The sequence below is a fragment of the Nelumbo nucifera genome, chromosome 1 (genome assembly GCF_055504915.1).
Source record: "Nelumbo nucifera cultivar China Antique chromosome 1, China Antique-T2T, whole genome shotgun sequence".
Lineage (NCBI taxonomy): Eukaryota > Viridiplantae > Streptophyta > Magnoliopsida > Proteales > Nelumbonaceae > Nelumbo > Nelumbo nucifera.
Window position 1 is genome coordinate 21,760,259 of NC_142649.1, and position 17,048 is coordinate 21,777,306.

Here is a 17,048-nt window from a genome sequence, read left to right on the forward strand (position 1 = left end):
TTCACCCCGGTCCACCACATCACTCTCAAAAGATGATTGGACCATCATTACACATCGGGAGCATCATGCGACACACCAATCCACTCTACCTTATGGACAATCAAAGCAAATTAAAAGGAATGTTCGATCATAGAAACCCCCCAAAAGCAAGAAAAGACAAGGCAAGTACACTACTATCCAACCACCGTGAGTGGTAACTAATGAAGTTTTGAAACAAGTCCCTCAACTTCCAATTACTCTACAAGAGTACATACAAAAAGAATTCTTTTCTAGAGGATGTGTAGTTATGCATACAATCACATGTTACGCGAAAAGAAAATGAGTCAAATTAATCAAAATTCGCTCTTAGATATGAGCTTAAATTATCTATGGTCCTAGATACAAGCATAAACTGTCTACAAGACTCCGAAGAATGAGTATAAACTATTCAACTTCTAAAGTAACTCAAATATGCTCCCAGATACGAACATAAACTGTATACAAGACTCCTGAGTATGAGTATAAACTATTCAACTTCCAAAATAACTCAAAGTTGCCTCTCAGATATGAGCCTAAACTATCTATAAGACTCTAGGGCATGAGTATAAGCTGCTTTACGCCCTATGAACCTAAATTATCTATGCTCCCAGATACAAGCATAAATTGTTTACAAGACTCCTGAGTATGAGTATAAACTATCTAAATTTCATTTTTCTAAAATAGCTCAAATGTGCTCCTGGATACGAGCATAAACTGTCTACAAGACTCCTAAGTGTGAGTATAAACTATTCATCTTTTAAAGTAACTCAAATGTACTCATAAATACGAGCATAAACTGTCTACAAAACTCCAAGAGTATGAGTATAAACTATTCATGATTTTAAAATCACTCAAAATTTGATGCAAAACTTTCGAGTACGAGTATAAACTATTCAACCTAATAAACAACTTAAAATGCTCTCTTGGACATGAGCCTAAACTATCTACTAAGTGCTCCTAGATTTCCGAGAGGTCGTCTAAGTGGTTTGAAGATTCCTGGAGGCAACTGCCATGCATGTTGACCATCCTACGGAACTACGTGAGCCAACTTCCAAGGATCGTGAGAGTGTTGGGATATGCTTGCTGAATTTGTCGGCGAGCACGTCTCGTAGGTTGCCACCTGGACCTCAGTTAGGCCAGCACGTCCTCGAGGGAGGTCGCTCCTTGCATTGAGGTCACTTCGGCCAGTGACGAGGTGTTGCATGTTGGCCCTGGACGAGGTGCTTCTAGTCGACCTGAGGTGGTCGAAGTCGCCAGGTTGGCGCTTGTGCTAGGTCGCCAGTTCGGCGCTTGTGCCAGGCCGCCAGTTCGACGCTTGTGCCAGGTTGCCGCCGCTAGTTCGGCGTCTGTGCCAGGCCGCCAGGTCGGCGCCTTGCCAGGTCGCCAGTTCGGCGCCTGTGCCAGGTCACCATCATCTTGGCTAAGTTATTGCCTAAGTAGTTCCAGGTATCACCCAGTTATTTCGAGATACCACGTGTCACAATGTCATTGGAGGGTCAAACCCGCCCTCATCAAAGAGTATGAACTACTAATGGTACAAAAAAAAGAGAAAAAAATTCTCTAAACCACCAACTTGGGGGGCATTTATTGATATATAAAAAAGAAGAAGAAGACGAACCAACTAGAAGAAGTTATTGGGCCCACTAAAAAAGAGTTGGCCTGTTACACAACATTAATGGGTCATGGGCTTAAGCCTCGAATTTTCGGTGAAATGCTCCAACATGAAAAAATAAAAATTCCTAGATTTAAATCTGTCATTCGGTGGACAGATTGGACAAATCTTTGATTGAGATTAGAAAGAATCCCGTTTAAAAGGAAATGAGCATACAAGGAGGCCTGATTGATCAATCAAATTTGGAGATCATGGTTGGTCAAATGATTTAAAAGCTTCATGGGCCCACCTCCTATGCCAAGTGACACTTGACTCTAAATATTTGGAAGGGAAATCCAATCCATTCCCCTAATAAATGGGGATCACAAATTGATCACCGAACTATCAATCTTATTGGGCTTGTATCATTTACACCAGCTAGTTGAATTCAATTTCTTGGCCGGATCTATCCATTATAAATAGATGGGGAAAGAAGAGCAAGGGTCCTCCTCCGGTTCTCACATTTCGGCTCCTCAATTCCTCTGCCTACTTTTATTTTTTATTTTTTCTAAGAAAAGGAAGAAGGACGGTTGCCTTCGTATCACATCAACCGGGGGAATTTCGACCTTCAAGTTGCTGTGATAAAACAAGCTTCTATCAACTTACCAAGTTCTTGTAGCTAAGGAAGCTTCCACCAAATTGCCATATCCAAAAAGAGATCTTCTACAAGTGAGGATATTGCTTTCAATTGTTCACGTTCTAATTATTGATTGATCGTGAGGAATTTTTCTTTCACACAAAGTTGATTGTTACTTGCTTTTCATAATTGCAAGTTTTAATCATGGTTTCGGATTTTGTCTAAGACAAGAGAATTAGAGGATTTTCTTTGCAAAAAAAAAAAAAAAAAATTTGTATCCCACTTACATTTTTTGCAAAAAAAAAATTAATTAAATTGCTTTGAATTTGTTTTCATTTTTTTGTACTCCAAATTTAACACAAAATTTGTGTCAACAATTCCCGACATGTGCATATGGGGCATTTATGGAGCACCCTTTGTGGGGTGTAGATGTGATCTCTATTTGTGGAATTTCCTTCACTCCCACCAACCTCGTATTTGTTATTGTCATTGAAACTAAGACAAATGCTGATAGGTTGCAGGGAGTTTACCTGTGAATGACACGTGGAATTGGAAAGCTGTAGACGCAAATGGTCTCTCTGGAGGCCTTTTTCTTGCCTGGAACAACTCTGTGAACCTTAATACTTTGAGCTCGAGTATCTCTAACTTTCTAGTGAATATCTCTGACAGTAGTGGTGTTGCTTGGATTTGACTGCACCTTTTGTTTATGGGGAACCTAATCATGCTCTTAGAGGGAATTTCTTTCGGTGTTTGCTTGATATAGAGAATGGGGTGGTTGGTGTTTGGCTCTGCGAGTGCATAGGGGATTGGAATTGCCTAATCAATGTCCCCGAAAGAAAAAAAAAGGGTATAGGCAATTAAGGTAATGTTCAGCATTGCGTTCATCTCGTGGATAGGATCCGCCCATAGGATGAACACCTGTTTGGTTGGCTGTGGATGGGACCGGTCTATACCCCAATTTCTCATTCACGGAAAAAACTCGTGGTCAGGGTCCGTCCATACTATTTTTAATCTCATGCTTCACACTCTCCTTGAAAGGCTGAAACCCTATTGTTTGTTTCACATTTTAATATTTTTGTCAATAAAATATTAATTATTTTACTTAATTTTTAAATGTTTAATGTTTTTATTAATAAAACAATATTTTTAAATATTTAAAATATATTTTTAAATATTTAAAATATATTTTTAAAATTTTAATTATTTTACTATTATTTTTATAAAAAATTAATATTTATTGGTTAGTATTAATTCATTGATGCATTTTTCAATATATTTATCATATAAAATGCAAATATTAGATATTTATGATTAATTGTGTAGATCAAGGTTTTCGAACCGCCGTTGATTCGGACAGTCGGACTGCTCGGCCTAGGAACCGTCCAGGCAAGTGGTTGGTTCCGTTTTACCCCAAACCCGGTTTTTGGCCAAAAACCATTAAAAAGTCAACAACCCATTGACATGGGTAGTCGAACTGTCAACCCATTCAGAACGGGCCATCCGTTCAAACCGGATGGTCAGATCGTCGACCCGAAAACCAGTGGCCATAATGGTTCCGCTTTCAGGTTATTTTTTAAAATGTTGGTGTAGATCATTCATAAATGTATAGATACATGGAATCAAAAAGTGTGGTGTGGGCCAGTTCACACCATACCTACAAAACGCCACTATATATGTGGATTACTCCAGTCGACACAGTTTGTCCACAGTTCAAAACAACTATGGATTGTGTATGGTGTGGATTGGTCCTTGCCACAGGATGTGTGAACTAGTCCATACCTACTAATTTCTCATCCACACTAAAGAATACCCCCTAAATCGTTGGAAGTTCAATGGACCAAACCCCGCGGATTTGTGGAGTTGGACTTTATGCTGATGGAGGAAAGACTTGGTTCAAGAATATCCTTACACAATGGACCAATCCACACTAAAGAATATCCTTACACTTGGTTCAAGAAAAGAGGTAATATGCTGATGGAGGAAAGACTTGGTTTAGCTTTTGCAAATTGTACGAATCTATTTCAAAATGCGCGTGTGATACATTTTCCGAGGGCCGGCCAGCTCTGATCACTAGGTAGACCCAACCATGGACAACTCATAGTGTTGTAAGGGTTTTATTGCTGATTCTTGGGACGAGTCTTGGAGAGGGACCAAAATATTTAACTTAGGAAATAAAATCTCAAAGGTGAAGCCAAGTCTAAGAAAGTGGAATAAGAGTTCGTTTGGTATCATTGCTGAAAACTGGTTCAGTATTTGCCGAATTGCCATGAAAAGGATGTCAAGAGAGCAGATTTGGAGGCAAAGTTAGAGAGAGGAGATGTTGTTGCATCAAAAGTCAAGAATATAGTGGATTCAATGGGGGGATAAAAATACAAAAAATTTCCATACTACCAATCCGTCAAAGAGCCAAAAATAGGATGGGGAGTGGATTGAGGATGAGGAGGCAGTTTGGGACCAAATAACTGATTTTTTCTAGCATTTGTACTCGACAGAGAATTCTAAAAACATTGAGCAAGTGGTTCATCACATTTCTACTCGTTTATCTTCTAATTAAAGAGATTTTTTTAGAAAGCGAAGTCAAGAAAGAAAGAAGAGATTAAAGCAGCCTTGTTTCAGATGAATCCGTCTAAAGCTCCTAAGCCAGATGGTTTGCCAAATTTGTTTTTTCGAAAATATTAAAATATTGTTGGGCCAATTAAGTGTGGTTGAAGCAATTAAAGAGCTCTTTAAATCGGGTTACTTATTAAAAGAACTAAATAATACTTTCATTGCTTTGATTCCAAAATGTAAGGACCCGGGCAGCATTTTCCAATTTCGGCCTATAAGTTATGCAATACCCCCTAGAAAATTATTGCAAATAGGCTGAAACAAGTTTCGGATGACCTGATTTGTCCCCACCAAAGCGCCTTTATTGCAGGAAGGCAGATTTCCAATAATGTTCCATTGTCTCATGAGTTGATACACTTCATGAAAAAACAAAAGGGAAGAACAAGTACATGATTGTTAAGCTAGATATGATGAAGGCGTATGACAGAGTGAAGAGACAATTTCTTGATAGTAATCTAGAGAAAATGGGCTTTGGTGATACTTTTAGAGGGTGAGTCATGCAATGTGCTACTACAGTTTCTTACAGAGTTGGAAAGGAGATAGGTAAGGGGACCCTCTCTCTCTATTCTTGTTCCTCTTAGTGTCTGAGGCCCTGTCTACCTCTGTGAGAGTAGCTAAGAGAGAGAGAGAAGAAAGTTTCTGGAATCAAAATTTGTCGTAACAGCCCGACTATATCCCACCTTCTCTTTGTACATGACACCTTCTCTTTGTCAATCCTCAAGTAGCATGAGTAGGGGTGCCAACGGTATTCGAAAATCCAATTTCGAATTCGATTCGACATAATCGAGTCGAATTCGGATATCCTATTCATATCAAATAGCTAATTGGATTTGAATTCAGATATGACCTGATTCTATTCGATAAATATCTAAATTCGGTTGATTATTTAATTCTTATATATAATATATAAAATTTTTAAACGTTTTATATAATTTATATATAATAATTAAATTATATAAATAATTTATATATTTATATACTTTATATAAATAAAATATTTATTTTATATATTTATTAATTAACTAAAATAATTAATTAGTCGAATTTGAATTGAATCAAATATTCGAATATTAATTTTCAATATCTGTAAGATAATGAATTGAATTCAGATATTGAATTTTTTAATCGGAATTGAATTCAGATATTGCCTGATCTGATTTGAATTCGATTTATTTACACCCCTAAGTATGAGATGGCATCTGGTCAAAAAGCTAGTTTAACCAAGTCAGATCTTTTTTAACTCTAACATCCCTACCCATCTGCAGAGAATGGTTGCAAAGTCTCTTAAGATTGAAAGAGTTTCTTCCCTAGGATTGCCCGCAAAAGTTGGAAGGTCAAAAAGGGATGCTTTCAAATTTGTTGATGATAGACTACGGGGATGGAAAGAAAAATTTTTGTCCATAGCAGGAAAGGAGGTTTTGCTTAAATCAGTCCTCAATGCCTTACCGGTTTATGTCATTGTCATGTCTACCTCTACCTAGCTATGTGAAAAATTGGCTAGGAGGTTTTGGTGGGGGCATTCTAATAGCGGGACCAACATAAATTGCATCAGTTGGGATTAGGGCTGCAAGTCGGATTGGCCCGAGTCAATAATTTATACTGTTTTGGGTTCGGGCTTCGGATTGGGCCTATTAAAATTTTAACAAATTCCTAACCCTAACCCAAAAAAATTGTACCCTTAATTGGGATAGATTATGCTAATTATAAGTAAGAGAACTAATGATGCTTTCAAGAAATGAGTGGGACTTAAAGAAATTGAATAGATTGTTTATTCTTGCGTTTATAGATAAAATCAAGGATTAAAATTTCGTCACATATCGGCCCAATTCCAAACAGGGCATAAAGTGTCGTGCTGGTTTACTTCCTTGGGATTGGAAAATGTCACTATGCGCTTCCAATGATATTTGGCCTTTTATTCGTGATATATTGGCTGAAGGAAAGTTCTTTAAAAATGCTAGTTTTGTTCATGTAAGCAGGGAGGCAAACAAGATTGCTCATTTTCTAGCTTCTCAAAATTGTGTAAAAGGGGAATGGATAATGGTCCCTCCCTCTTGGTTTTCAGTTTTGATCCAAAACTCTAACGTACTGAGGCCTGATTCTGTTTAATGAAATTTTCGTTTGCTTATCAAAAAAAAAAAGAAATTAAAAAGGATAGGAGATGGCAAATTCTACCGAATTCGGATTAGCTGAATGTACCTGTTCAGCGCGCTGTGGAACCAATACATAAGGTTCCATGCCAGTAATAAATTCATGGGCTCTGCTGTAAAGATGTGGGTCTCATGTATTTAAATACTGGCGTGGAACCTTATAATTGGTTCCACAGTCCGCTGAACAGTTAAAGCGTTCAGTTAAACCTTGCTCAATTCTACCCTACCTGCCCCGATGGGGGCGCTTTTCTTTTGCTTGTTGATGGGTTTTGGGGAGGGGGTTGGTTTTGAAATTCAACAAACCGTACGGGTAGGGTAGGCTAAACCCAACCTTCCATGACTCGCATATTGTTGGAAAATATATAAAATTTATGTACTAGGCATTAAATATAATACTATTTTGAGTTGTATGTGAAGGATAATTGATAGTTTTTTGTGTTTTTTTATATATTTTTATCAAATAATTGAAAATTTTGTTGTTTGTTTGTATTATTTTACTTATTTATTGATTGTATATAACAAAAAATAATAGAAAAGTAGACATGGGATCTAAACCCGACCCACCCCTACTCTTGAATGCTGGGAGAGTAAGGTTGAGGAGGGTTTTGCATTTTCATGTGCAGAGACGGTTTAGATTCTCAAATTCCAATCCGCTACAGGTTTTGAGAGGTACGAATTGCAAAGTTTAGAAAGACGGGTAAGATGTAGAATTTACAAAACCCTCGCTGAACCGATCCTGTTGCCATCCCTAAAAGAGGGTTGTGAGCTATGTGAATCATTCAGTACAAAGACTATCTTGTCACCTTTCTTTTGACTATACGTATCCTCAACCCCTACTTTATTCTCTCAAGTATATCTGTGTAACTAAACGCCTTAAAGACAATTAATGCTTTTTTGGATAAACGAACTAACAAAGCCCAGAAATAAAAAGTTCATTACAAACAGGCGGGTTGTCCCATTTGATCACATCTCCACATCCAAAGATTTCACTAACTGAGCTAAAGAATGGGCAGCCTGATTAAAAGACCTAAGCACAAAACTAAATTTAACAGTGGTAAAAAAGGAATGTAAACTGTTGATTCTATTCATCCAATCAAAAGCTTCCCAGGAGATCCTGTACACAAAAAATCCACTACATTTTTTACATCAAAATAAAATTCCACTTGTTTTCTTTAGCAGAAACAATGGCTGAATAGATACAAAAAATTTCAGCTACCATACTCAATCCAAAACACTTCAATTTCCCCTTATAAGAAAACTATGATAGAATCAAACATACAAATCAGAGGAAACACCATCATTTGAAATCAAAGTCTTTCCCAACATAGAGGAGGATACATAATCTGTTGCATGAAGACAACTTCAACACACAATCTTCTTATTAAATTCAACACCCAAAACCAGATGAATTACTTTGATTGAATATGATGTTATTTCGACCAGACCAAATAAAGTAAAATGCAAAACCTAACCAACTTAAGGAAATATTTAATTGATCATTATTAGTAGAAACACCCAAAACATATCTAAAATATCATTACTAGAAGAGTAAAATTGGTTCCTAGGAAACATTAAACCCCAAGGTGAAGCAAACAAGATAGCTTTAACAAAAGAGCAATTGACAAAAGATGCATGAAATTCTCTTACTCCAAATCACAGGAGCTTGAAGATTCTATAGTTAACCCAAACTGGATCAGCTTGTTCTTAGTAATAACAAAACCTCTAATTAACCTCCAAAAGAACAATTTGAAATTTGGAGGGATCTTTAAGGTCTAGATTTTCTTTATGAGCTTTTTTCTAAAAGTCCTCTAAAGTTTCATTAGAATCCTTCCAAAGGCAATCATAGCTAGAAACATTTAATATAGAATCTTCCACTAGATGACCCCAACCAAAGAAACACTTCATGACCAAAGGTCCTAAAAATAAGGGCAATCAAAATGAGTCTTACCTCACCCTATAGAAAAGATTGACTTAATTTTGTCACATCCCATTCTCTATTTTCATTAATGAAATCCTTAGGGGGGTGTTCCGTAGTGTGGATGAGAAATTAGTGGGTGTGGACTAGTCTTCACCACACCACAGTCCACAACTGTTTTGAATTATGGACAAACTGTGTGAACTGGACTGGTCCTCACCCACAGTGGCGCTCTGTAGCATAGTGTGGACCAGTCCACACCACACTTTTTTTATTCCATGTATCTCATATACATTTTATGAATGATACACATTGTTAATCATAAATATCTAATTTTTGTATTTTATATGACAAATATTTTAAACAATACATCAATGAATTAATATTAATCAATAAATATTAATTTTTTATAAAACAATAGTAAAATAACTAAAGAATTAAAAATATATTTTAAATATTTAAAAATATTATTTTATTAATAAAAACATTATAAATGTATAAAAATTAAAAAAATAAGTAAAATAATTAATATTTTAGATCATACAATCGAAATGCAATTACAGGAATTTCAGAGATAAAACTGAAGGTGTATCTCTGTGTATCTTGAAGGGATGAGAGATCCATCATATGGATGGCCAAACCCTAAAGGTAGGTTGGGCGAAATTTCAAAAATTTCTCTCTCTCCCATGTGTGAATCACATTCCCTATTTTAGAAAACTACATTTTCAATGACAAATCTTGAACCCTAAACCAAACCAGATCTGAAACCAAAAGGTAGGAGAGGGAAATACCTGATACAGAGTAGTAGTAACTCCCAATGAAGGTGTTCACGCCCAAGGAGATCACCAAAGACTAATCCCACTGAAGATGACACAGCGTAGGGTGGAGCAGAATCAGTAGGGTGGTTCTTCAACAACAACCTGATTCTTCACCAAGAATCTGATGGAGGGCGAGTGAGCCTGACTTCAGATAAGTTTTTCTCCAAAAACTTATATCAAGAACCTTTCTTGATCGCTCCTACAGGTGGAGATCGAACTGGCTATGGTGGCAGCAATAAGATAAGGCAAGAGCAGAAGATGGCGTCTGTCCAACTGCAATTGTCTTCTCTCTTGTTTCAGTAATCTGATTGGGTGAATTGGGGTTCTCCCTCCTCTATTTATAGCCTTAAAGAGAGGTTCTCCTAATCCCATTAGGAGTTTCCTAATCCAAATCTTGTATTTGGATTTGGACTCTCTTTAAGAGATAAGGATAATCCCTTATCTTATCTGCAGATAAAGATCAACCCTCCTAATCTAGGAGTTTATTAATCCAAATCTTTATTTGGATCTAGACTCTCTGAGTGGATAGGGATAACTCCCTATCCTATCTGCTGATCTAAATCCCAAAACCACCCCTCTTTAATTAATCATATTAAACCAGTTCGAATTGGGCTTTAGGCCCATTAAGTCCATGTACTCTCTTATCCTCCAAACTACTGCCCAGTTGGGTATCCTTGTATGAAGTGGGACCCAAACATTGATCTACACATCAGCCACATGGGTTCAGCCCATCCTCTATTACAAGGCCTGGCTGAATTCACTGTAGGAGACAGTGAACCCCTAAGTCCATTACCATGGGCTCTTAATGGGCCCAACATTTACACTAAATGGTCCCTGGGTCAAGCCACCTTATAGAAACCCAAGTACTGTGGGTAGATGCAAGATTAGCCCAGGTATTACTCTCAATGGTCTTACACTTAACCTCTCAGCCCATAATGATCAAACACTGCTCGACAAGAGAGGAACTCTCCCTTGGCTGCAATGAACAGTGTTGCACTCTCTACTCACATGGATCCCGAGAATTAAAACCTTTTGCAAACATTTTGAAACCATATATATATATATATATATATATATATATATATATATATATAAATATATTTTGCAAAACCAAATTTCAATGGTTGAAATTGACTTCCGACAGCTTTGGTTTCCATCAGAGAGAGTGCATCCCTGATCATTCACTTTGTCCGACAAAGGGGCTGATCCTGTCACTATGATCACCCACTCAGATGAATTCTCGGACTGTCCCAACATACCCAGGTTTTGACCCCCTCTAAGGATCTCACTGATTGGCATATCAAAGACAGCCCAATCCGACACCTAGCGCAGTATCATAATCGAGTCTAGGGGTCAGGTGTAACATTCCAGTTTTGCCCATCAATCTCCAAGGTCCAAGGCAATACTGGAATTCTGGTCCGGTTCAGGGTTTCAAGAAAACCCACATTGCATGTACCTCAAGTCTCACCCTGACAGCTGAGACAAGCTACCCCAACCAACTTGGCGGCACATCAGTGTCAGCCTTGGCAGGATAAATCCCCCCAAATCTATCCAACGGCTGTGAAGATTCTAAACTAACACGAATCTCATATGTGTCCAGTTTAAGGGTATTACACAAAAACACACCATAATAACATGAATCAAATATGTACTTTATTCATTTACATTAAATGTCATAAGGTATATCATTCTGATTGGACCTAAGGGCATACATTGTCTAACATATCTGCAGTCTGTCTTAGACCACACAGCCTCTGACCCCTGCTCCTTTAAACATGGGATAAAAAATAAGCCGTAGATGTGTATCCATAAGTTTTTCCTGTTGACGATATTTTGGGGTGTGGACGGGACCAGTCCTATCCACACCCAATTGAACGGGTATTCATTCCGTGGACGGGACCGAAATGAACACGGTCCATCCACGAGATGAACGAGGTGCCGAACACCGCCTTAATGACTAATTTTTTTTATCTAATCTGGTAGGAGGGCCGAAGGGAATTTTAAAACACTTTTTATCAAAGATCCAAGGGTAATTCCACACATGAAAGGAAGAGTTTTTACAAATTTGAACACCTAAATTAGGAAAAAGAGTTTATAAATATTTATAGATCATTTTCCAAATAGGAGATATAGAGGTAGAGAACCGATAAGGATTTAATTCATTGTTAGTGAGATGTTAATTCTTCAAAACATTTACCCAAAGTGCATTCGGTTCCCTTAAAAACCACCAAGCCAATTTACGAAGGAAGGCTTTATTTAATAGATCAAATCTTTTAAAACCTAGACCTCCTTTCTTAGGGGTAGCCAATTTACTCTAAGTAGCTAGAGTCCACCTTAAACCTTTTGTCTCTTTTGTGCCCTTCCACCTGAAATTGTGTCGAGTTTTCCTCAAAGGTAATAATTGTGAAATAGACATACAATACATTGGGATAGATTTCATCATCGTCTAAACTAAAGCTTTTTTACCAATATACGATAGGCATGAAGCCTTCCATTGGGCCAATTTACTCCATAGTTTCTCAATCACAAAATTTAGAGATTCATATCTTCATTTCCTTTACAGGAATGACACTCCCAAATATTTACAATCCTTAGGAAGGGGGACATCTTTATTTGTTGCCTAATCATTTTTTGCCCCTTTGGAGGTGTATTTTTATTGAACAACAAACTTGACTTTTGAAGATTTATTTGCAGGTAACATGGACTAAAATTTAGTTAGAATCTCTAATAAATCCATAGCCACTTCCCTGTTAGCTTTTCCAAAAAACAAAACATCGCAATTCGGTCACTCCTAACTGGTACTTGCGTGGTTCCCGAAAAGTACCTGAGATGGAGAAGAAGAAGAAGAAGAAGAATCCCCGGGGGCTTGCCTGGTGGGAACACTCCATTGTATCAGGCCTACTGACCTCTGACAGGGCAGGTATAACCGCCACTGTCAGCCTGCCGCAGCCGTTACAGGCAAGACTGAGATGGCACGCACGGGGCCGTCATCGCAGGGTACGTGCCTGTCAGGTGTAAGGCACCCTCTAAAGGTGGTAGGCACGACGCTGTTTGACGAGGGATATGGCTGCTGTCCCCATATTTGTCGGGTACAGTGGTCGGGCAGGAGATCTTCCTGCGGTATGCCGAACTACCCTTCCACGAGTTACCCTGTGTCGGGCTATCTCGCAAGCGATGAGCTGCCTGTGGCAAGCTAAGCCGAGGTGTCTGGCCCGAGGTGTCTTCACCTCGGGGTATCTATATGTGAATCGATGTGTTCTTGTCTGGGAGTGGCCCGTGGTCCACCGGGAGGAGCTCGGGTATTAGAAAAGGTCAGGGGAGCCCGAGCTCGGGGTGCCTTAGTCCCAGGGAGGAGGAGCAGGCCAGGCGGCTTCCGGCGAGTAGTCTATCCCGCCGAGTTATCGGGCTGAACTCGGTGGGACCTTCCCTCCGAGTTGCGGCTACGCCTGCTGTGCTGTCGCGTTGAGTCATCGTTTGAGCAAGGTCACGCCCACGTGTACCCAGGCTACGAGGTCGGGCCAAATCACCCTCCATCAATTGCCCCCCACTCCCTGTGCTGGCGGTGTTGACCCAGCGCGGGGAGTTCATATCGCGTCGAGTGAATTTGGCTTCGGTACTCATGCCGCTTCGTCACGCATTTCGCCTAGCTGGACCGGTCTAGATCCCGACTTAGTCAAAAGGAACCCGGGTCGTGTTCAGCTTACATGCGGATGTCACGCGGTTTGGACTTCACGGACACGAAAAAACGCGCTAAACTGATTTCACCTCGAGGAACCCGTAGCCGGTTTTTCTGAGAGCTGTTGGATCATCTCGATCTTGACCGTTAGTGCTAGGGCGCTGCGGCTATAAATAGTGGGGGACCCTTGGCCATTTATTCCCCACAAAGTCTCTAGCGTCTGAGTTGAGCTCGCGTCTGAGGTTCCTAGCTTGGGTCTTCTAGCTCGGTTCGCGTTTCCTGTGGTGAGTCCCCGAGTTCCTCTTTCTTTTGCGAATATCCTTCCCTTCTTGTCTCATAATGTCGTCTAGCGTAGATGTAGATAGTCTCATCGACGAGCCCGAGGTGGGTACCTCGGCTTAGGGTGGCTCCTCTGCCGCCCAGCCGTCCAATGTACATGCAGCTTCGGGTTATCTGGAATCCACCTCCCATCGAGGTCGGGTGCCAGATCAGTTCGGCCCTTCCACCATGACCCCGGAGAGGCTCCAAGACCTCATACAGTGGTTCAACCTCCCTGGGCAACATTCCTACAGCCTTCCTACCGGCAACTTCCCATGGGAGCACGGTCCTGACGAGATCGTGGTCTTTAGGGTGCAATTGATAGCCGGACTCCGACTTCCTCTTCACCCCCTGATTCTTGAGGTGCTGGTGCACTTCAACATCACTTTGGACCAGCTTCACCTGAACTCCATACGGAATGTGGTGGGGGCCATTTCCCTTTGTTTTGACCGACCTCTTCCCATTGACCTGGACGTTATCAGTACAATCTTGGTCATAAAGAAGAGTGCTTCGGGCACTCTCCCCGGGCACCGAAGGTCTTATTACCTGTCTCCCCGCCCGGGTTTCAAACTTATGCACAAGCTCCCGAGTAAGTCCCGGCTTGGAAGCGGGACTACTTCGTAGTTCGGAGTAGCAGGGGGTGTCCCTTCCCTACCGACTGGAGGGTGGCCGTTCAAGACCCCGGAATCATCCTAGACGGGAAGACCAAGAAGGCACTCCAGTCGCTGGCTCAGCTCAGGTTAAATTACAAAGACTTCACATCTAAGGAGAAGCTCATCCAGGCCGGCTTGAGCTCGAGTAGGTTTTCCTTCACTTCAGCTTTTTGTCCATATATTTACTTCGGGGTTACTAATGCCGAGCTCCACTGCAGGTCCCATGGAGGCGGAGAAGATTGATGGCCAGAGGCTGTTTCACCATATGAAGAGGAAGAAGCGTGTGGCCAAGAAGGCACGCGTTGAGTCTCCGCCGGCCTCTGCCGAGGCTCAGCCTTCACAGGCTCCGGTTCCGGAGCCCGAGCTCCCTGGCGTCCAACCTGTCATCGATCTGGAGGAGGACACGATGCCTTAGGGACCTAAGACGGCGGCAGAGCCCGCCATTGAGCTTGCCGAGACAGCTACTGGAGGTGCCCCAGAATCTGCTCCTGAGGCACGTCCCGCTGGGGCTTCAGCCGGGGCCTGTCCTGTGGATGCCGCCGCCGACGCTTCCGAGGAGTCCATCCATGTGGCAGAGATGATGGCCTCTAGTTCGGAGAGTCAGGGGGGTGAGAGTATTCTGAACCCCCAGTGTAGTCTCCAGAAGAGCAAGGAGGCCGCGTACCCAGAGGAGGTCATGGAATGGGCTGATCTCACTCCTGGTCAACTCGGTGCCCGGGCTACTTCTCATACCATGGTGGTAAGTTCCCTGTGAAAGATTCTCCCCCTCTTTTTTCTTTCGTTTTTTTTTTTTTTGCTGATTGGTCTTGCCTTCTTGTAGCTGAACTCCGTCGTGCATGCCTTGACCTTCCAGTCCGACCGGCACATGAGACAGGCTCTGTAAGCCGAGAAGTCATCCCGTGAAGCCCATACTGAACTGAGGGCAGCTCGGGGTCAGATCCACCGCCTTCAGAACGTCGCCTCAGCTCAAAAGAGCTTTATTGAGGTGCTGTTGAAGGAGAAGAACGAGCTAACCCGAGACAAGGACAAACTGAGGGCCGAAGTGAGCGGGTTCAAGGTCGGCCGGGAAGCTTTGAGGCTCGAGGTAGACAGTCTCAAGACGGATCGGGACAGCCTCAGGGTAGATCGGGATAGGCTCAGGGCAGACTGGGACGCCCTAAAGCTTGAGGTGCAGGGCCTTAAGGAGGCCAAAGGAAAGCTGGAGCGCGAGGTGGAGTTCCTCCGAGCTGACATCAAGGAGAAGACAGAAATCTTCGAGGACTCCCTCCAGGAGACCAAGGTGTAGGTTGTTATTGATTATGTCCAATCGTCGAAGTTTGACGATGTGATGACCGAGGCCTACTGCAAGGGCTTCAAGTTCAGCCGGTGGCTGATCAGGCACCTCTACCCCGATCTGGACACGAGCGCTATCACCACTTCCCGGATCACCGATGACATAGTGCGTCAGTCGGCGGATGATCCGGACTCTGAGGACGAAGGCGCTGACAATGAAGTAGAGGCCACTGGCCCAGTTACTGTCCCCGAAGAGGTCCCTAGCGGAGACAACGAGCCTCCAAAATAGCTCGGTCTTTGTATTTACAAGCTTTTTCTTCTCTTTTTTCTTTTTCTTGTAACAAAACTTTTGTAACGAAATTTTCATAATGAGAAATTTACTTTGCCAAACACGTGCAATTTTCTTTTACTTGCTGATGTGGTTGTTTGTTCCGAACTGTTAGGCTATCAGGCTAATTACATGAAGTGAGGGTTCCTCAACTGTCGTGATCCTGAACCGTATTCCAATACTTAGTAGGAGTAGCCTTACGCACACCGAGGTGAGTAACATAGTAGGGCACATGCCTGGCCTGTCTGCACCCGGGGCGGGCTATACATCACAAGGTTCATGTCCGAACTGCCTACGCCTTAGGAATTACAAGTGCTTAGCCTATGCCGATGAGATAACTAGGCTTTATATGGTGCCGAGGTCTTTCATTAGCCCAGCATCTTAGCCCTTAGGCTGGAGGAGCGGCTTATAGTCCATTCTCTTGGAGTCCACCTATGCTGAAGAGGCAGCAGAGTCTTATAGTTCCGAGACCATGTTAGCTCGGTATTTTGGCCCTTAGGCTCGGGGAGTGACTCGTGGCCTACTCAGCCGTTACAGATAATATCGTCTTAAGTTGACAATATTCCATGCACGAGGTACTTGTATCCCTTCGAGTGTCTCGAGCTCATATGTTCCTTCCCTGAGAACTCGTTTCACTCGGTAAGGTCCTTCCCAATTTGGTCCGAGCTTACCAACGCCGGGCTCAGGTACCATAACTTTTCGAAGAACCAGGCCGCTAACGCGAAGGTTCCGCTTCTTGACCCTGGCGTTATAGTACCGAGCAACTCTTTGTTGGAAAGTTGTGGTCCTGATATTTGCGAGGTCCCTTACTTCGTCAAGTAGGTCGAGGTTGGTACGTAGCTTGTCTTCATTTGCCTTGTCGACATACGCTTCCAGCCATAGCGAGGGAACCTCAATCTCAGCTGGGATGACTCCTACGGTGCCGTAGGTGAGATTGAAGGGAGTTTCTCCTGTGGCGGTCTTCTCTGTGGTTCAGTAAGCCCATAGGACACTAGGTAGCTCGTCTGCCCACAACCCTTTAGCTCGGTCCAACCGTGCCTTCAGTCCGCGGAGGATGGCTTTGTTTGT